Consider the following 21,995-nt stretch of genomic DNA (forward strand, 5'->3'; position numbering starts at 1 on the left):
TGAATCATTGAGTCTTTTACCGGAGACTCGGCCGGTCATCAAATGTGTGGCTAAGTAACGTGACAAAAACACAAACATTCATCCACAAACGCGTCTCCATAGCTGTAATAAGAAGCCCAACGTCACGGTCCCGGGATGTACGGATGAGGAACAGGATCTGTATGAGAGCTCTGGATACTGTGGCATCCTGTTGGACAAGAGGGGACCATTTGCTGTCTGTCACCGCAAGGTCAACCCCAATGTGAGTGTTTTTACACACACAAATATCACACACACAGACACAAATACATAATGCACTAAAACACATTTTCAACTTCTTTCTCAATACTGTATGTTTGTTTATTCTCCAGGACTACTTCAAGGACTGTATGTTTGACCTGTGTGAGCTGGATGGGGCCAAGCCCATCCTGTGTGAGGCCATTGAAGCCTACGTCAATGAGTGCCAGGACCGTGGAGTCAACATCCCCCCCTGGAGGAACCAAACATTCTGCCGTGAGTCAACTGACCAGTGGAGGATGGATGGATGGATGGATGGATGGATGGATGGATGGATGGATGGATGGATGGATAAGGAGATGAGGGGATGAATGTTAGATGAGCGATATTTCAAAATCATCTAAGCAGAATTATAAAGTACTGTATTGAACTAACGATAAAGGTGTGTGTATGTGTTTGTTTATACCTGTTCCTCTCTCTCCTTCCTGCAGCTCTGGACTGTCCTGCTAACAGCCACTATGAGCTGTGTGCAGACCCCTGTCAGAATACGTGCGCTGGGAAGCCCCCCACGGGCTGTGGTGGTCCCTGTGTGGAGTCGTGTGTGTGTGACCCCGGCTACATCCTCAGCGCTGGAAAGTGTGTGAGGACCACTGACTGTGGATGCAAACACACCAACGGACAATACTATGAGGTACATAGGAGAGACTGAAATGTCTACTACTAATAAAGAATGGAGCTACTGTAGGCGAGCGAGTGCCTGTACTTAGCAGCCGATTGCCTCACACGTCAAGGGTCAGGGTTGACAAGCCGTGTTGGACGGAATAGAGCAGGCTATCAATAGTTTGGAAATTGCACATGTGCAGGACATTGAGTGAAATCAGTGTTGTAAAGTAACTAAGTACATTTACTCAAGTACTGTACTTAAGTCAAGTTTTGGTACTTTTACTTTACTGGAGTATTTCCAATTGTCTATACTTTTACTTCTACTCCACTACATCGCAGATGCAAATATTGTACTTTTACTCCACTACAATTATTTGAAAACTTTAGTTACTAGTTACTTTGCAGATATCAATTATTACATTATAAAACATACATTAACCACTTTAGCCCTATTTTATACCTAGGCTATTAGAAATTAGCCGATCTACAAGCTCACAATGCGTCGCATCGCGGCGCGTTGTGAGCTTGTAGATCTGCTATTTTCATAGCAACTTTTCATACAACATTTCAACATTTCATAGCAAACATCAACATTTTTGTACTTTTACTTTTGGTTCCTCTCACTCCATCTCATCCTATCTATAGCACTAACCACTTAAGAGCATTCTGACAGACTGCTCTGTGGAGGGTGTCAGTGTGTGTCTGTGTGCTTAATTGCTTTTTATCCAATTATCCCAGTCTGCTGGGAATGTCTACATTTCCCTGGAAATATAGTAATTTACCAGGCTGTTGGAAAATGTGTACATTTCCAGGGAAATGTAGACCGAATTGGAACTGGAACACTATGACATTGAAGCTGATAGGCCTACATGGGTTTAATATCCTGATCGGATAAAATTGGTGTCCTAGCTGAAAATGAATTTTGTGATCAGAGTATTATAGAGCTTTAACTTTTTAACAAACGTATTCTTGTTTTCACTGACAGCACCTTTAACATATTTATTTTGACTAATGAATTCATACTCTCTCTCTCTCTCTCTCTCTCTCTCTCTCTCTCTCTCTCTCTCTCTCTCTCTCTCTCAGCCTGGAGAGGAGTTTTATGTGGATAACTGTTTGTTGAAGTGTAGGTGTAATGCTCCCTTCGTCAACTGTTCGGCAGCAGACTGCCCTCCACTGCATGAGTGTAAACTACAAGGAGGAGATCTGGGCTGCTACCCCAACAGTAAGTTCACTTCACTTGAGAGATGTGTGCTGACATCATAGATTTACAGGTGTAAATAAAAGAGACCTCACACTCAATGCATGTAGATACAGTCAAATAACATGTTTTTTATGCAGAGACAAAAGCTATCAGGAAAGGTTGGTTCCAAAATTACAAATAGAAACTTATGAAAAAAGTACTAAAATATATGACCTTCAACTCCACCTCCAACAACACCCAAACCTCCAACACCAGGACCAACTAAACCCAAACCAACCACAACAAGCACACCAACTGTGTGCTTGTCATACCTCATTTATGAATCATTTATTTAATGTTCTCATCTCTGCGTTGTCTTGTGACCCACAGTAACATGTCCTCCTAATGCTGAGTACAATGAGTGTGGTCCAGCTTGTAGTCCCAGCTGTAAGGAACCCTCCACCAACTGTACAGGCCCCTGCATTAGTGGCTGCTTCTGTAAGCCGGGCTACGTCTTAAACGGACGCCGTTGTGTCAAACCGGAGACCTGTGGCTGTCTGGATGAACACAACAACTACTACGAGGTTAGACGCCATATGTAAATGATCTACCTGATGTGAGTTCAAATCCCAAGTAGAACAGGAAAGTTACAATGTGCAGCCTTAAGACTGACTTCATGCCCTGTCTTATGTTTGTCAGCCTGGAGAGATCATCTTTGGTGACGGCTGCTCCAAGCTGTGTCGCTGTGCAGGGAACAACACCTTGCAGTGTGAGGATAATTCCTGTGACCCCACAGAGGAGTGTCGTGAGGTCAGCGGAGTAGCAGGATGCTATCCCAAAGGTGATAATGTCAAGGAAAACATGTCATACTTTTAACACAAAGGGATGAAGTTACAACTTTGGCCAGCTGATTGCTCCAATTGTCAGCCGATTGGCTAGTTCATTGTTAGACAAAACATCCTTCCGGGCTATGGGGTGTAGTCTGTCGGTTGGCCATGCAACAAACTAGCCAATCGCAGTGGAATCATCCCTCCAGGCTATCCCACCTCACCTGGAATGACAGCAGGTGAGGTGGGTAGATCCAATCCATGGGAATAGGCCAGGTGGACTGTTGCTGTTGCTCACTTTCTAAAAGAACATAATTATGAGAGAGAGAGAGAGAGAGAGAGAGAGAGAGAGAGAGAGAGAGAGAGAGAGAGAGAGACGGAATAGATTGAAGAGAAAGAGAGAGAGACGGAATAGATTGAAGAGAAAGAGAGAGAGAGAGAAACGGAATAGATTGAAGAGAAAGAGAGAGAAACGGAATAGATTGAAGAGAGAGAGAGAGAAACGGAATAGATTGAAGAGAGAGAGAGAGAGAGAGAGAATTGGAATAGATTGAAGAGAGAGAGAGAGAGAAGGAATAGATTGAAGAGAAAGAGAGAGAGAGAGAGAAACTGAATAGATTGAAGAGAAAGAGAGAGAGAGACTTGGAAAAGGAATAGATTGAAGAGAGAGAGAGAGAGAGACTTGGAAAAGGAATAGATTGAAGAGAGAGAGAGACATGGAAACGGAATAGATTGAAGAGAGAGAGAGAGACATGGAAACGGAATAGACTGAAGAGAGAGAGAGATGGAAACAGAACGGATTGAATGGACATCTCAACCTATTGCCATTAACAGGAATCGAACCCTCAACCTTCGGATTGACAGGCTGCAACACTACCTATAGTGCTATAGCTTTGTACAGATTGAGGTTGTCTGTTGAAGATAAAAGTGAACCAGTGAAAGCAGCCAACCTACAAGCTCAGAAATACGTTGCTATCTGAAAAGTTGTGAGATTGTAGATCGGAGAGAGAGACATGGAAACGGAATAGATTGAAGAGATAAGGGTTAAGAGTCTTGCTCAGGGACAAATTTCATTTGCTGGCCTGGCCTGGAATCGTACCTGGGGCAACTAGGGCCTCTGGCTCCCTAGGCTGGCTCACTAACCACTCAGCTATGGCCGCCCCTCAAAAGAGAGAGAGAGAGAGAGAGAGAGAGAGAGACATGGAAACGGAATAGATAGTCCATGAGCCAGAGCCCCAAAATTGAGCAAAACTTATCGAAAGAGTGGGCAAAACCAAACCTATATTAAATTGTTCATAGGGTCAATACGAGTAAATAAATATATGATAACCTTTCCACAGGAGCAGCTTTTTCATGGTTATCACACATTTTGTTATTTTCCCCATACGTACATGACAGGTGAAAAAATGACAAAATTTAAAAAAGAGTTATCATAATGAAACTTCCTGAGTTGATTACTTACATGAAGACAATGATTTATCGTATTACAAGTTTTCTGAAATTGTATATTTAAATATGCAAATTAGGCATAGGAAAATATGCCCAAATTTGCATAACTTTCCAGAATCAACATTGGACAAAGCCAGAGTCAACATACTTATTTCATTTTGTTAAGATGTTGGATTCAAAGGTTTTTAACGAGGGAATATTCAATATCTGCTCAATTTTGGGGCTCTGGCTCATGGACTAAATGCCTAACAATCTAAGGGCGGAGAGAGAGACATGGAAACGGAATAGATTGAAGAGAGAGAGACATGGAAACAATAGATTGAAGAGAGAGAAGGATGGAAGCAGAATGGATTGATTGGACGTGTCAACCTATTGCCATTAACAGGAATCTAACCCTCAACCTTCGGATTGACGGGCTGCAACATTACCTATAGTGCTATAGCTTTGTCCAGGCTGAGGTTGTCTGTTGAAGATAAAAGTGAACCAGTGAAAGCAGCCGATCTACAAACTCAGAAACACGTTGCTATCTGAAAAGTTTTGATATTGTAGATCGGCTATTTTCAGAATGAAGCATGTCATACATTGCAAAAACATACCCTCTCAAATAAGTATTTCAGGTTATGTTTAACAATTGCACATGTATTAATTGACACAATCATGTTGTGTGCAATGCAACTTTAATGAAGTCCGCATCAAGTGAGGCTTGAACTGGCAACCTTCAGGTTGTGAGGCACACGTTTAAGGGAGAAGCCATTGGACCAACAGACAAGAACTTGTGAAAAAGGAGATCACACAGATGATACAGTTTCACGCAAATAGCTGAAAAATCCTGGGTTTAAGTGTTTTTCAAACTGCTCAAAATTGCGGACAATCTAAGGGCGGAGCTTACTGGTCAACGTGATACATGTGTTCCTCATGAGTCAAGGCACATGTGTAAGCAGGTTTAATGGCTGTCGGCCAAACGAGGCATGACTTTTGCCTGTTTAAAGTTTGCACTTTCAAAAAATCGCTATAGCGCCCCCCTTTGACCAATTGGAGTAAGATTGGTTTCAGTAATATTTGGAATGACCCTCAACATTAACGCAAAGTTTCAAAGAAATGTGAGTCTGCATGTATGTGTTAGGGGCAGATGAATAATTGTCATAAAACTGCAATATTCATTGGCTCATTAAAGCTTCATTTTTTCACTTATGGAAAAATCTTGCTGCTTGTTTGTCGGCATAGGTCCAAAGTTCATGTGTAAAACGTTTCGTGCAGATTACTAAAAAATCCCAGGAGGAGATAGGTTTTAACTGTTTTTCATATAATTCAAAATGGTGGGAGATCTAAAGGTCAGAGGTCAAAAGTCAGAGGGTTAAAGTTGTTCATCATGAGTAGACGCATGTGTGTATTGAAGTTTTATGGCTGTAGGTCAAACAGGGCATGAGTTGTACCTGTTCAAAGTTGGCATTTTGCTATAGCGCCACCTTTTGACGAAAGATTGTGAGAATTATTTCTTGATAGTTTTTCATGACCATCTACCATATGGCCAAGTTTCGTAAAAAGCGTATGCATGGTTCAGCCAGAACTGCCAAAAGTGGCAGAAGAAAAAAGAGGGGAACATTAAAACAGGTCCAGAGCTGAGCTCTGGCCCCGTAAAAAGTTCTGGCAGTGAATGAGTTAAGGAGTACATAATGATTTTAAGGACTACATAATGATTTTAGGGTACATAATGATTTTAAGGAGACAGAGGCCTGGTTCAAAATGGACGGAAATACTTATAAATATCAACAGATACTATCAGGGAGGCCATATATCTAGCTCAATGAGAAGAAAGGCAGTCTTGGAGTCCGTAGGTCGCTGGTTCGATCCCTGTCCACGACAATGTATTGAGATGATCATGATTTGGCATTATTCGGATAACACATAGTGTTTCTTGAGGATAGGCTTAGGTGTTGTTTTACTGAGGTAATGCTCATGTTAATTGCATGGTCTTCTTTCTCTCAAGTTCAGTCTTCTATGTTTCAATGGCTTATTGTGCATATTACTTATCATTGCTTCTTTCTTTTTCTCTCTTCATTCCCTGGCCCCGTATTATCGCTGCTTGCAGCTATATTTTATTTTTGCGTTTGACCAAACTGCCAGAGATTTTTCATAGAAAAAGAAAGTACTCAGGAGCCAAGATACAAAATGTTTAAGTTTTAAGTTAACAAGGAAGTGGATTGGAGTCTAGATCTTCAACAAATCATATCTCCTTGGTCTTTAGGTTAAAAATTAAATAAATAAATAAGAAAAAATAAATAAAAGTTGTTTTAGTTGTTCTTGGCAGTGGGGGCTTAACACTTGCATGACTAAGCTATCAATATGACCGATTTTGAGAATTTAAAGTGGATTATCTTCTCTCATGAAGCTCTGAGAAAGTTCCCCTTTCATGACTTTTCCTAAATATTTGTTTCAAATCATCTCCGTTTTTTTTTTCTTCTGAAACGTATTATAAATATGAAATATATACCATATATACCATCCCAACCGTTATATTTTGGCTAAATTGACCGCTCTCCCCCTCTCTCCCCCAGGCAAGAGCAGTTGACACCTCTAGACCCCCCGCAGAGCGGCCCGTAGACGAGCAGACTCAGAGTCTATGTTGCCATGTCTGCTTATTATAAGCGACTTTGGGCTTGTTTTTCACGTCTTTCTATTATTATTATTATTATTATTATTATTATTATTATTATTATTATTATATATATATAATTACATTATAATGGTAATAATAATATAGCTGCCCACGTGTTTTGTGCACAGTTTGCACACTGGGTTGTTTACAAGTTACTATAGTTCGCTTGCTGCTACTAGATTTATAGCAGCATTACAATGTTTTTATTAGGTCTTAGGTATTAGGTGCAAATTAGCCTCGGCTATAAACCCCATAATACAATGCAATGTTTTCCTTCATTTTGTGTTGTTTGTTTAATTCTGGACTTTGACTGACCTGTAACGAAGTAGCTACTAAATTGCACACATTTACATTATTCAAGGATGGATTTCAGTGCATTCCTCTGTAATGGCCGAAAGATTGGAACCTTTGTAGTAGTGTTATTTATGGAAGATGTCCTAACAGGTGCTAACGGTCCTCATGATGACATATAGGAGACACACAGAAAGGCACAATGTATGCAGTAACATTTTCATAGACCTGCCTGCTTATTTCTCTCTCAAAATTTGGCGACCCATTTTCCACTTTCCCTTTCACTGCAAAGCGGTGGAAAAAGATTGGATCTACAAGCATACAGCTTGTCACGCAGCAACTGTTTTATGCATGAAGATCAGATATTTTGCGCAGGATTGAGCACATTTGTGAGCAGGCCTGGTGTTTCAGGCATCAACTCACGAGTTGAAAAACAGTAGAAACTAGCTAAATAACTTTTTTTTTGCTCTGATCTGATCAGCAGAAAGGATTATTCATTCATATTCCTCCGTGTGTTTGATGACCCCCCACCCCCATTTTGAGCTATACCAACCTTTCAGCTAAACAGGCCGCTTGTTTCTATGGAAGTATTCCACTGTATTCCACAACGTGTAGCTAGGCATAGCCTCGTTAGCTCGTTGTGGCGAGTGTCTTGCCTGAACAGCTACACGACGTCGTGACGTCTTTGTTGAACTGCAACATGGCGTTTGCACTTTCTTCATTTACAGCCCGTGCATCGACATAAACGTTCAGATTTCAAATGTAAAGTGCTTAACGCATGGCCACGGATGTTAAAATTATGTACGGGCCCACATAAGTACACGTATCTTCCGTATTGTTCAATAAAAAGCATTTTAATCCGATCGGTGGCCATTTTATCCATTTGCTTTCAACTACGCGACCGCATCGGTTGGGAGGAGTATTGCACTCTTGATACATTATAACTATGAAAAAATGGCTGCCGATTGGATTGAAATGCTTTTTATTGAACAATGCTGAAGATACGGGTACTTATACCCACCCGAAGTGAATTGTAACATGTGTGGCCATGGGGTAAGCACTTTATATTTGACATCTGAACGTTTATGTAGATGTACAGGCTGTAAATGAACAAAGTGCAAACGCCATGTTGCAGTTCAACAAAGACGTCACGACGTCGTGTAGCTGCTTATTTGCAGTGGTGGGAAGTAACTAAGTACATTTACTCAAGTACTGTACTTAAGCTCACAACGCGTCACATCGCGACGTACATTGGCTATTTGAAAATTGCCGATCTACAAGCATGCATTGTGAGCTTGTAGATCTGCTATTTTCAAATAAATTAACGTTAACGAAATCAACACTGCATGGAAGTAAAAATGAGATCCCCACATACACAAATCACAAATCATGATGACATATAGGAGACAGATAGAAATACACACTAGCCTACTGCCTACACTTTCATAGACCTGCCTGCTTATTTCTCTCTCAAAATTTGGCAACCCAGTTTCAACTCTCAGCTTTTTAGAAGACAATGGAACCCCCCACTGTTTGGGGGAGAAAGTGTGAACTAGTCTGGAGAACAGAGGGAGACAGTGGCCAATAGGATAGCCTGATTTGGGGATCAAAATGATCTTTTTTCAGGCTTGGTGGAGGAGAATGAAACCTCAGTCATGCGAGTGTTAAAGGACAAAAGTCGTTTTAGTCGTTCTAGGCAGTGAATGAGTTAACAACACACATCTTGTATGGGGGTCCCTGGCACCACATATTTTCAGATGGGGGTCTGCGACTCTGCGGACAAATATATTATTATTAATCTATTAATAATAATCTGGGGGTCCTTGACATGAACAAATGTGGGAACCACTGGTTTAAAAAACATTAGAAAGCAAGCCCAATTAAGCAACTACACTTTTAAAAAGCCCCAAATTGCTTATTATAAGCAGACACGGCAACACTGGTAAACAGGAAACTCATTGATATGGGGCTCCCCACCTCCCCACCTCCCCTACCTGGCCACGCCCACAGTGGGCATGACCACGCCCACAGTGGGCATGACCACGCCCACAGTGGGCATGGCCAGGCCCACAGTGGGTGTGGCCAGGAATAAGGTCAATACAAATACAATAACTATACAAAATTGTCTGTTGTTGCGCGCAGAGCCCGGCCATAACGACCGCGTGTGCAGCACCTGGGGCAACTTCCACTACAAGACGTTCGACGGAGACGTGTTCCAGCTGCCGTCCACCTGCAACCACGTGCTGACGTCACACTGCGGCGCCACCTACAGCGACTTCCACGTGCAGATGCGCCGCGGCGTGCTGGGCGGCTCGCCCACCATCAGTGGCATCGTCATGAAGCTTGATGGCGCCGTGGTGGAGCTCTCCTCCAACGGCTCTGTCGTCGTCAACGGAGAGACGTGAGTCACAACCAGAAGCACAACTCAATGAGATAAAATATGAGTTGGTAACACTTGCTATGCATGCATCCCATCACTGGTGGAAAAAGTGTTCCACATTTTTACTTAAGTAAAAGTATCAATACTGCAATATAGAAATACTTTGTTACAAGTAAAAGTCCGGAATTCAAAATGTACTTGAATAAAAGTACAAAAGCATTGTCATGAAAATGGACCAAAAGTAAAAGTACTCATTATGCAGAATGTCCCATTTCAAGTTTTCAAACGTTTAGAAATCAGAATCATCAGAATCACTTTATTTGTCACTTTCTCCATGTACTTTGTATACATACAGAGAATGAAATATCGTTCCCCCTCAGTCACTATAGCAGTGTAACATAAAACATCAAGCCTATCTAAAAAAACATAAAAGACCCAGACTAAAAACAGCATAAACAAACATAACAACAGCATAAACAAACATTAAAAAGCTACCAACACAGCACATATAGTAGGAAAAGTAAAGTTACCAGCACAGTCTTGGTAAAGTGCTGTTGTGCATTTCAAAAGTGCAATTACACATCATGTCCAGTCCAGCACAGTCGAATCAGTTTAGGTCAGTTGGCCTGCGGGGGGGGGGGGGGGGGGGGTCATTTGACAATAGCAGATCTACAAGCTCACAATGCGTCGCAACTCGACGCATTGTGAGCATGTAGATCGGCCATTTTCAAATGGCCGAAATGTATAGGGCTGATGTGGTTAATGTTTGTTTTGTAATAATAATCCAAATCTACAAAGTAACTAGTAACTAAAGTTTTCAAATAAATGTAGTGGAGTAGAAGTAAAAGTATTGGAAATTGGAAACACTCAAGTAAAGTACAAATACCTCCAAATTGTACTTAAGTACAGTACTTAAGTAAATGAACTTCCCCATGTATATAATGCACTGTTTCCCAAACAGTGGGTCGACCTATTTTCATGGGTTGCGAGTAATTATCTCCTTTATTCCATTGCCTATGGTTAAATATATATATATATATATTATTTCAAAAGATTTAAAATAACATTTTAAATCACAACTGTTCTTTAATTAAAAACAAATCCAACATTTTTCAAAAGTATTTAATACAAAATTAAAATAAATCTAATAATTTCCGTAAATAAATGAATAAAAAGTTTAAGAAGTAGTGAAAATAGCAGATCTACAAGCTCACAACGCGTTGTGTAGATCTACTATTTTGACCCAGTAAAACTTGCAAATACAAGTGCTTGGCACCCTAATAATAATAATACAATTAATAATAATCCTCATCATAATCATAATAATCATAATCTGTTTTGTGTGTAGGATCATCCTTCCATACAGTGAATCAGGAGTCCTCATTGAACAGACTGTCTCCTACATCAAAATCAAAGCCAAGCTGGGGCTGGTAGCCTACTGGAACCAGAAGGACTCTTTACTGGTGAGTAGCACTCACCATTACGATTAACCACTTGAACCCCAGCATCTCTATTCTGGGATATAGGGTACAAGCTTACAGCGTGTCGCATCGCAATGCGTTGTGAGCTTGTAGATAGGCTATTTTGGCTACTTTTGCGCATCACTCTTACATGATAGGACCACAATGGAAACAAGTCCCCAGGCCTTCATGTCTGACTGTACCTCGTGCTGTTTACATTTATGACTAATAACGTATTCAATCAATCAAACGATAAAGTACGACATAAATTTACAAAACAAAAAGGAAAAAAACACGAAGTTGAAATACCGGTATGGAGATATGAGGTTTTTGCCTGACAGCGATGATACTGTATATCTCTTTGTCTTAACAGGTGCAAAATGTCCCAAAACATGACATGTCTGTCCAAATCCAGTCATCAGGGTTTTCACCCTGGATTTTCTAGCAGCCTGAAAATCTAGGCATGAAGGCCGCGTACACATACGGCTGAAGTGGTTGAAATGCTCAAGTAAACTACAGATACTCAAAACATGTACAGTTAAGTAACAGTACTCAAGTAGATGTGTTTTGTAACTGTCCACCAATGCAGGTGGAGCTCGACGCAAAGTACGAGAACCAAACCTGTGGTCTGTGTGGTGACTTCAACGGAGTCCAGCTCCACGACGAGTTCTATTTCAGCCATGGTAACCTTTTTATGTGTGTGTGTGTGTGTGTGTGTGTGTGTGTGTGTGTGTGCGTGTGCGTGTGCGTGTGCGTGTGCGTGTGCGCGCGTGCGTGCGTGCGTGCGTGCGTGCCAGGCCCAGCGCAAGGCAATGTAGCGCCCCCGGGCAAATTGGTCAGAAATGCTTTGTACTGACGTCATAGCGAGCGCAATAATAACTAAAATCTTTTTCAGCTGTGATGGCACAGCGCCCTTTGGCGCCCCTAGGGACTTGGCCCCCAGGGCAATTGCCCTGTTTGCCCAGCGCATGTGCCGCCCCTGATGTGTGTGTGTGTGTGTGTGTGTGTGTGTGTGTGTGTGTGTATGTACGCATACATACATGCATGCATGCATGCATGTATGTATTTGCGTACGTATACAAGCATGCATGCATGTATGTATCTATGTACTGTATGAATGTATGCATTCATTGATTAATTAGGTGGTAAAAATGTCCCCCTCAGTTACCGTCAGCGGTTCTCAAACCCCCAAATTGACACATATTAGCCCGCGGACCCCCGTTTGAAAAGATACAGTATTTTGATATTCGGGACCCCCCAATCTGCACGGTATAGTATCATCAGCGTTGATGTAACTCTGAGAGCATACAAATGGAACCAGCTTGTGTTCTAGTTCATTTGTACTCTCTCTCAGTTACAGACAGATAAGGGTCAATTTGGTTCCCAGCTTTCAATTTGGCTGGGGACCCCCTGGAACCACCTCAAGGACCCTTGAGGTTCCCCGAACCCCACATTGAGAACCAAGTGCCGTAGGTAACATTTCAACTTTTTTTTAATGTTTCATCAGATGCCAGGATGACCCCCTCAGACTACGGTAACATGTGGAGAGTCAATGGTCCCACTGAGAGCTGCTCTGACTTCATCTTACCTCCGGCAGAGAGCTGCCACAACATGGTACAATTTACTATTCACAATCAGTGGTGGAAAATGTACTCAAATTTTGTACTTAAGTAAAAGTATTGCACTGCAGTAAAAATACTGCAGTGTAGAAATACTGTTACAACTAAAAGTCTGGAATTCAAAGTTTACTTGAGTAAAAGTACAAAAGTATTGGCATCAAAATGTGAGCTCTACAAGCTCACAATGCGTCGCGCTGCATAATAATCTAAATCCGTAAAGTAACTAGTAACTAAAGCTGTCACATAATTGTAATGGAGTAAAAGTATAATATTTGCCTCTGAGATGTAGTGGAATAGAAGTAAAAGTATTGAAAATGAGAAATACTCCAGTAAAGTAAAAATTCCTCAAAAGTTTACATACGTACACTACTTGAGTAAATGTACTTAGTTACTTTACACCACTGTTTACAATATAGGCATTTAGCAGATGCTCTTATCCAGAGTGACTTACAATAAACAAGGTGAACACATACATAGAATGCAGAGAGACAGGAAACAAGAAACTAAGGAGAGACAAGAAACTAAGGATCAGGTAACCCAACTGTCAGTCTAAACAATATATTATCAAGATAATAATCTGTGCATTGAAGCTATAGGATACCAGGTTAAACAATGGGCCTAGTATCAGTTTAAACTCTAAACAACATGCTATCTAAATAACATTCTGTACATTTGAAACTATAGAATACTGTGGTCATTTTAAGACAATACTTTCCTTTTCTTAAATAAAGAACAAAGCTTTTCCCTCGAACTTCGTCTATCCAGCTCTAGTAAACAGAACATACATTTTCTGGTGGGTCACACATTTCAACCAATCAGGAGAGAGAACGCCACAAAGATCATTGATCAGCTTCTGTTCTAGTTCAAACTTTTGTCTGCTCATGTTGTTGTGTTTCCTCATTTCTAATTTCACTTGTTTATCCTGTATCCTAGTGTATAAGATATCTGTCCTGATGGGATGAAATTGGTGTCCTGACCTGAACATGTATGTTCTGTTTACTAAAGAGCTGAAGAGACAGGGAGACTCCTGTTACTGAACAAACACTCCATAGCAGGGATCGGCAAACCTTTTTGAGATGAAGTGTCATGTTTAAATTTTTTTGATATGTGTGCTATATCAACATTAAGTTTGATTATGACACCACATAAAAATGTTATATTTCCAACATATTTTGATTGTCCATATAGATAACAACATATTTTTGGGCGTTGAAACCGCCCCTATATGTGAGGTTTGGATATTCCAAATCCTGCGCTGTGATTGGCCACAAATGTACCCCCCTAACCCTGCACCGTGATTGGCCAATCACAGTCTATTCAGGACTGTGATTGGCTAGGGAAACATGACACATGTGCATAGCCCTATAAATAGGACCATAACTTAAAAAAAAACATAATTTTTTTTTTTTAAAGTTATGGTTTCTTCCATCACTTCTTCCATCACTTCTTCCATCACTGTGATGACCACTGTGACCACACCGCCCACTTCACACTGGGTGTGATTTTTCTTCTTCTTGAGAAATATTTTCTTTCACATCAGGATGTATTGATCTCATTGGCAATAACCCACCTATCTCCCAGACTCCCTCCCCAGTCAGAGTTCAGAGTTTGAATGCATTTAGATAATTTGCATATAGATGTGAGGGGACTTAATTTAACAGAGTTTGTTTTGTTCCTCTCTCTCACACTAATACCAGTGATCACTCTCCCCTGTGCCAATGTTGGCACCCGTGCCTAAGGTTGACCAATGACTGCTATCAGAATATAGAGCTATTTGACACATATTTTAACCCAAACATATCACTAACCCTGCCTTTAATTTGGTCTCATGTATGTCTTCTCTCCTGTCTTGCTGTACAGAAGCCCATGTGTGAGCAGCTGTTCTCAGCTCCGGCGTTCAGCGACTGCGCGGACGTGCTGGACTTGACCTCGTTCGTGGACGTGTGCGCGGCTGACATCTGTCACTGTGCCAACGACAGCAGCCTGGTGACAGGTGACAAACTCACTAAACTGCTGCATATCACTGTTATCATCGTTTCAGTGTTTGTTATTCACAGGTTTTTATTATTACTATAGTGGCTTCTTCTTCACTTATTAATGTTAGGATGTATGTCTAAATGCACCTTTTTGGCTGTTACGGTTTTGTATGTTACTCACTCATAGACGCCGATACCGCGGGGGCCTCGGGGCTTAAGCCCCCACTCGAAATGATCAGACCCCACATCAAACTCAGATGTCGGGGCTCATTACTAGGGGTGTAACTAAACGTTTTAACAACGATTCGATACGTATCACGATACTTGGTTGTCGATACGATACATGAACGATACAGGTTCATTTAGAACGATACGTTTCGATTCAGTGATTTAGTCGATACGATACATGAACGATACAGGACAGGTTAATTTAGAACGATACGATTCGATTCAATGATTTAAAATCGATATAGTAACTATTTATTTACCCAAAAATTCTGTGTGAAAAATAAATACCTGGATACTGGATATAAACCCCTGTTTATCTTTTTTCTTCTTAAAAGTACTTAGTATTGATAAAATTGATTATTTGCATTGCAAAACGATTCGATACGATTATTTGCATTGCAAAACGATTCGATACGATACAAAGTCAAACGATACGATATTTTGCTGTTTGCATATCGATATAGTAGATCATTGGAAATAAAAAAATATTTTTCGATGCAGTTACTATATCGTTACACCTCTACTCATTACCATTACTATAGTGGGGCGCAGCTATAATGCTTGCCAACGTGTCGTTACCGCGGGGGGCGTGGCATAGTAGCTGCAGACATACTTGGGGGGGTCAATGTTCAATCAACCTGTTTATACCCCACCAAGATGTCCGCGCTACCAAATGACACTTGTTGACGCCCCCTTCAGGATTTTTTGGTACGCACTATAGAACAATAGCCCAGGCCCCAGACAGAGAAAAATGACGTGGCTGGGGGGGGCGGGGCCAGTGGGGGTCGAGTTGCGCCCCCACGGCCGCGCACATAAATCGGCGTGCCTGTATACTTGTCATGTTGTCTCTGTATACTGTACATCGTCACTGTCGGGTGGAAACCTTGTATGTCCAAAACCGTTCCCTTTCTATTATTATTTTTAAAAATTATTTAAAATAATGAAAATGACTGATCTAAAAGCTAACAAGGCCTGTGAGCCTGTAGATCTGCTATTTTCATTACATTTGTGTGACACCCTTGTATGATGAATTAGTAGGGTGTGAATTTAGCAAAAAATACATGGGTGTATATATGGAGATATGAGGTTTCTGCCTGACAGCGACGTGTTGACAGTAACTGTATGATTTGGCAATGTAAAACGGTGGAAAGTAGTTTGAGTATTTCCAATTATATATTTCTACTACTACTCCACTACATCTCATCTCAAATAATGTACTTTTACTCCATTACAATTATTTGAAAACTTTATTTACTAGTTACTTTGTAGATTTTGATTGTTATTACAAAACATTCATAACCCACTTCAGCCCTATATACATTTTGGCCATTTTAAAATAGCCGATCTACAAGCTCACAATGCGTCACAATGTGCTATTTTCAAAATATTGTAATACATTTGAAAACTTGTGAAATGGGACATTGTGCATAACGACTACTTTCTACTTTTGATACCAATACTTTTGTACTTTTATTCAAGTAATTTCTTTATTACGGACTTTTACATGTAACGGGGTATTTCTACATTGCATTATTGATAGTTTTACTTGAGTACAAAAAATTTTGTACTTTTTTCCATCACTGTTGACAGGTACCAACAGCATTGCGGTGGCGGCTAACGCGACGCTCGGCAGCAGTGACATGTGTCTGTGCACCACACTGTCCGAGTTCTCCAGGCAGTGTGCCCACGCAGGACGCACGCCGCGACAGTGGAGGACGCCCCAGCACTGCTGTAAGGACCACGCAAGCCGACACATGCTTTTTTTTATTCCATTCTGCTGCAACTGTGGATTGTTTTGTTGAAATTAAACGGAAGTGAAATTGGAAGTGACGAAACTGGAAATGGAACACAATTTAAGCTGGCAAATGGGTAGTCTCTTCTGATTGGCTGAAAATGGCAAGTCTTTTCTGTTTATTAAAGAGCTGGAGAGACAGGGAGACCCCTGTTACTGAACAAACACTCTATAGCAATGATTACTATCAGAAGAGATTTGAACACGTTTTTTTTTTTTCCAAAAAAATAAATCGTACTTATAGTACCCTAGCCTGGTAACCCCCCCCCCTCTGGAAATCTCATTTGTATTTGATTTCAATAGTGAGTCTGGCATGAGGGCCTGTTTGGATTTTTGGCTGTGGGCGGGAACTGGACGGGAGTAGTAGCCTACCGTTGACTGACAACCCGTTCAGCCAATCAGCAGTTTCGTTCCACCACCACCACCACAGAGCAACGTGACGCAAGGGGACTTTTGAAAGGGCCATGTCGAAAATAGGTTACTTTATACGGATACAAGAGTATCACTGCCCGCCCCTGCCGGTTCTCAGATTTTTTATTTTTAAATAGGCTCTGTCATGATTGACCGCATATATGAAGTTAAACAACTGAATGCTATCCGAAAAATATCTTAAAAGTAAATTCCGTGCCACAAAAAATAAGTTTGAGAGTGTTTTGAAGTTTTAAAACAGCGTACAAAACAGCAGAGAGAGTTTTAATGGCCGCCGTTTGTTTTCGCTCGGCTGCACTCGGCTCCATTCGGGTTCACTCGGGTTCCACCTGATTGGCCAACGTTCGCTCATTGTTCACAGAACAATGAGCGAAAACGCTGATAGGCTAGTCTATTTTGTGGACGACGCAGAAACGCCCAGATAAGCTTGCAGGCCACACCCAATTCCTGAAATCAATTGATTTCCGGAATAAGGGGGGGGGGGGGGGGTGTTACCAGGCTAACAGTAGGCTACCCTACCTTTAACCATTTAAGCCACGTAACCAATTATTTTATACTTCTATACAGTTCTGGCGTGCAAACACAATTGTGAAAATAGCAGATCTACAAGCTCACAACACATCGCATTTTATTAATTAAAATCAATCCCAGATTGTAACTTTAAATACAGGAAACCACATGCTGCTATTAACCAGGTGTGATGTGATGTTTGTCCACAGGGAGGCGCTGTCCCGCCAACATGGAGTACAGAGAGTGTGGCAGTCCCTGCACTGACACCTGCTCAAACCCAACTGCCAGCCACATCTGTGACACCCACTGCACCGACGGCTGCTTCTGCCCCCAAGGTACGGCACACGTAGCCTACTGTACACACCCAAGGGCCCAGCATCCGCCTATGAAATTGAGTCTATATAGGAAGTGACAGTTCATATGAATGGCCTGTAGTTTCGCTGTTTTACCCCTGCTGGTGTCAGAAGAAATAACTCTCAATGCAAGCGGATGGGTACGGTCTGTAGAGTCTATTGGCGTATTGATGTCCATTATAATTTATTTTTTTTCTGTCTATGGTACACAGGCATGTGACCGTCCATACAGTCCAGTACATCCACGGTTCTCACCCCGAAATTGCATTATTACTTTTCACACCTTTAACACCTTATATTTATGCCTTATTTTACAACTTTGACCATTAACATAACAGTATGATATGTCCTATTATAGTTGTTTGTTTCATTATAATGATTGTTACTATTCTTATCATCATCATAAGACAGTGGTTTTCAACCCTTTTCATATCAAGGTCCATTATTTATTAGACATTGAGCCACGGACCCACCGATTTAGCCTCTCAGACCCAAAACGTAGACTGTTTTGTTATCGTTGCATACGATTTTGTCCACAATTCCATGCTGTATTGGTGTTGGTACCATAAGGAGAGATAACAGGCAAACGTTGTAACCTTCATGTGAATAACATATTGGATAGGGTAACATAATGCTGTGTAACCTTCATGTTAATAACATAATGTATAGGGTTAGGGTAACATAATGCTGTGTAACCTTCATGTTAATAACTTAATGTATAGGGTAACATAATGCTGTGTAACCTTCAGGTATGGTGCAGGATGATGTGAATCAGACAGGCTGTATCCCGCTCAAAGACTGTTCCTGCACCTACAACAACAAGATCTACACAACTGGACAGTCCTATGATGGAAACTGCAAGACCTGGTAGGACACTGCATGGAGCTTGTCTGTCTGTCTGTCTGTCTGTCTGTCTGTCTGTCTGTCTGTCTGTCTGTCTGTCTGTCTGTCTGTCTGTCTGTCTGTCTGTCTGTCTGTCTGTCTGTCTGTCTGTCTGTATGAATCTTCAAGAATCAACGTTACTTTCATATCACTGGTTTGCAGGTGTAAATACGTTTTTATTGCTTTTTCTTTTTTTCTTTTTCCACAAGTTCCATTTTTCAGAAAGGGAAAAGTAGAAAGGGAAAGGGAGCAGGGGGAATCAAATCAAACATTAAAGAAGCATGTTAAAGAGAACATAAAAACAAAATATCTACATACACATAGCATAAGACCAGCAGATGCAGTCTGTCTGTCTGTCTGTCTGTCCTCATGTCTTGTCCTGCTGTGTGTTTATAACAGTGGTTCTAAACATGTTTATGTCAACAGGGGGTCCGCAGAGTTAGTTAATACATATTAACATGAATCTAATAGAAAATAGAAAATATAATGTGTAAACAAACAAGCAAACAAACACACTGATGATAGTGCTGTCAAACAAGTCTATGAAGCTATCTATGCAATCTATGAAAATGTTTAATCTGCAACACAATTTTATACTATTATGTAGTAGGGGTCCCTGCTTCATCTCTCTCTCAGCTAAGGGGTCTTCCTTGGCCTGAAAAACGTTGAAGACCCCTGGCTTAAAATCTTCCTTATTTTGCTGGGGACCCCCTGGACCTCCCCCAAGGACCACTGGTCCATCAGTGTCTAACATCATCATTGTCTCGCCCTGCAGTGTGTGTGAGGGTGGCCAGTGGAACTGTCAGGAGAAAGAGTGCACAGGAACCTGCTCTGTGGAGGGAGGGGCTCACATTAACACCTTTGATGGTCAATTCTACACCTTCCATGGAGACTGCTCCTACATGCTGGCCAGGGTACTACAGCTGCTTTCTCTACCAACATTCTATACTAAATTATATGTACATTCTATACTAAATAATATATGCCCTGTGTTTAGCAAACAATGTATACATTTGTATCCATAATTTCTCTCTATATCAGCAGTTATCAGCCACTAGAGTACAGGGTACATTTTTGGGAAACCAAATCAAATATCGCTATATATATATTTATACACATATACATTATGTATATGTATATGTATGTATACATATGTATGTTGTGTGTTTATCTTATTTGATTACCTACTTGTGCTATACCTACTTGTGCTATGTGTATAACTTACTAAGTTGCTCATCTCCAGGTCTATACAGTATATGAGTCCATTTCACTGAAGTGAACATCACTGTTTATGTCTTCAGAACTCTACCGGCGACCAGTATGTGTTACTGGGAGATCTGGAGCAGTGTGGACTGACAGCCAGTCAGACGTGTCTGAAGTCTGTTACCCTGGCTCTGCCGGCACACAACACAGTGAGTTTATGCACATCACTACAATCAGTGGTGAGCTGTGGATTTTTTAACTAAGGGGGCTATATTTTATGACGTCACGTGCACGTGCGCGGGCACGTGCACGCGCGCACGTGCACGCGCACGCGCGCGGGCATGTGCACATAGCCACTCAGCTCAGTGCTAGTTGAAATACTGTATTCAACATGTGATTATTAATGTATTTATATTTCTTATTATTTTGTTGCATTGTTAATTTGTTGTTTTTATTTTTGTTTCAATTAATTAATTATTTTATTTTCCTTTTAGTTTTATATAAAAGCCCTTTACATAGATTCACCCACACATAAGTACTTAAAATAATCAGTCAACTTGTCTTTACTTGAATTACTTTTTTTTAAGACTTACATTGCTTTCAAAACAGTGGTTTTTAAAACAAGTAAAAAAAAATAAAAAATACCCTTTTGCTACTCACCAAAACAAAGACTGTTTTGTGGAGTTGAAAGCCTACTTTACTAAATGGGAACACTGTGAGCCCCCACCTCACGTCTAAAATACACTTTTTGGCCAGAAAAGAAAATATTTCACCAGAATTAAAACCTGTTTTTGATTACTCCACAGTGCCCTCTACAGATCTGGTCAATGGAATGTTCCTATTGATCAGATTCTTCCTTCCGGTGAAATATTTTCTTTTCTGGCCAAAAGGTGTATTTTAGACGTGAGGTGGGGGCTCAGAGTGTTCCCACTTAGTAGAGTAGGCTTTCAACTCCATTAAACCGTCTTTGTTTTGGTGAGTACCAAAAGTGTATTTTTTTATTTTACTACAGACGAGAGGCTGCGCTACCGCGGTGCGAGGGGAAAGAATGGAAAGTACCATAACGTTAAGGAGAACTCCTTCTAACGCCATGGACCAGAGCTAGACAGGGATAACTTTGTAGCTCTTGTGTCCTCTGATAAGCAATTAACCCTATCACACTCCATGGCTTTTCTAGAGTAGCCTAATGTTATGCAAAGCAGCCAGGTTGAGGCCATTGTTTAAGGTGTTAAAGACGGCTCGCCCCTCATTGTGCTAATGATTGACGGCTCGCGGGCGGCTGACGGTGAGTGCTCGCGCGTGCATGTGGAGCTCGTGCATGTGGAGCACGCGCGAGCCCCCAGCCCCCATAGTGTCTGGGAACTAAGGGGTCGACGACCCCCCGTAGCACCCCCTTCAGCTCAACCCTGACTACAATTAAGCAATATTACACGAGAGGGTGTGCTTTACCGTCATTATTGTCACGCCTGTGATGCGGTCCAGGAACGAGGCGCAGCCGAGTTCCGCGTCCGCATCACAGAAGTGACAATAATGTAAGGTAAAGCACACCCTCGAGTGTAATATTGCGATTATACAACAGTTACCAACAAAACACATCCAAATGTATTCATATTGTGGAGCAATTCATAATAAAAATGTTTCGCTATTATCCGTTTCCCTGTAAAGAGAAGAGTTTTTCACTGAGACATTAAATAGTCCCAGTAGCAGCGCTTTGAGTTAGAGGCACCGTCTCATCAACACAGCTGAGCTATCAAGTGCGCAGTGGAATGAAATTCCAGTGGGCTATATGCTCCGTCGTACGACCGTGTCACGCGGCCAAAATAACTGATCTACAAGCTGACAAAGCGTCGCGATGGCGACGTGTTGTGAACTTGTAGATCG

This window comes from Gymnoscopelus braueri (genome assembly GCF_963280865.1).
Source record: "Gymnoscopelus braueri genome assembly, chromosome: 6".
NCBI lineage: Eukaryota > Metazoa > Chordata > Actinopteri > Myctophiformes > Myctophidae > Gymnoscopelus > Gymnoscopelus braueri.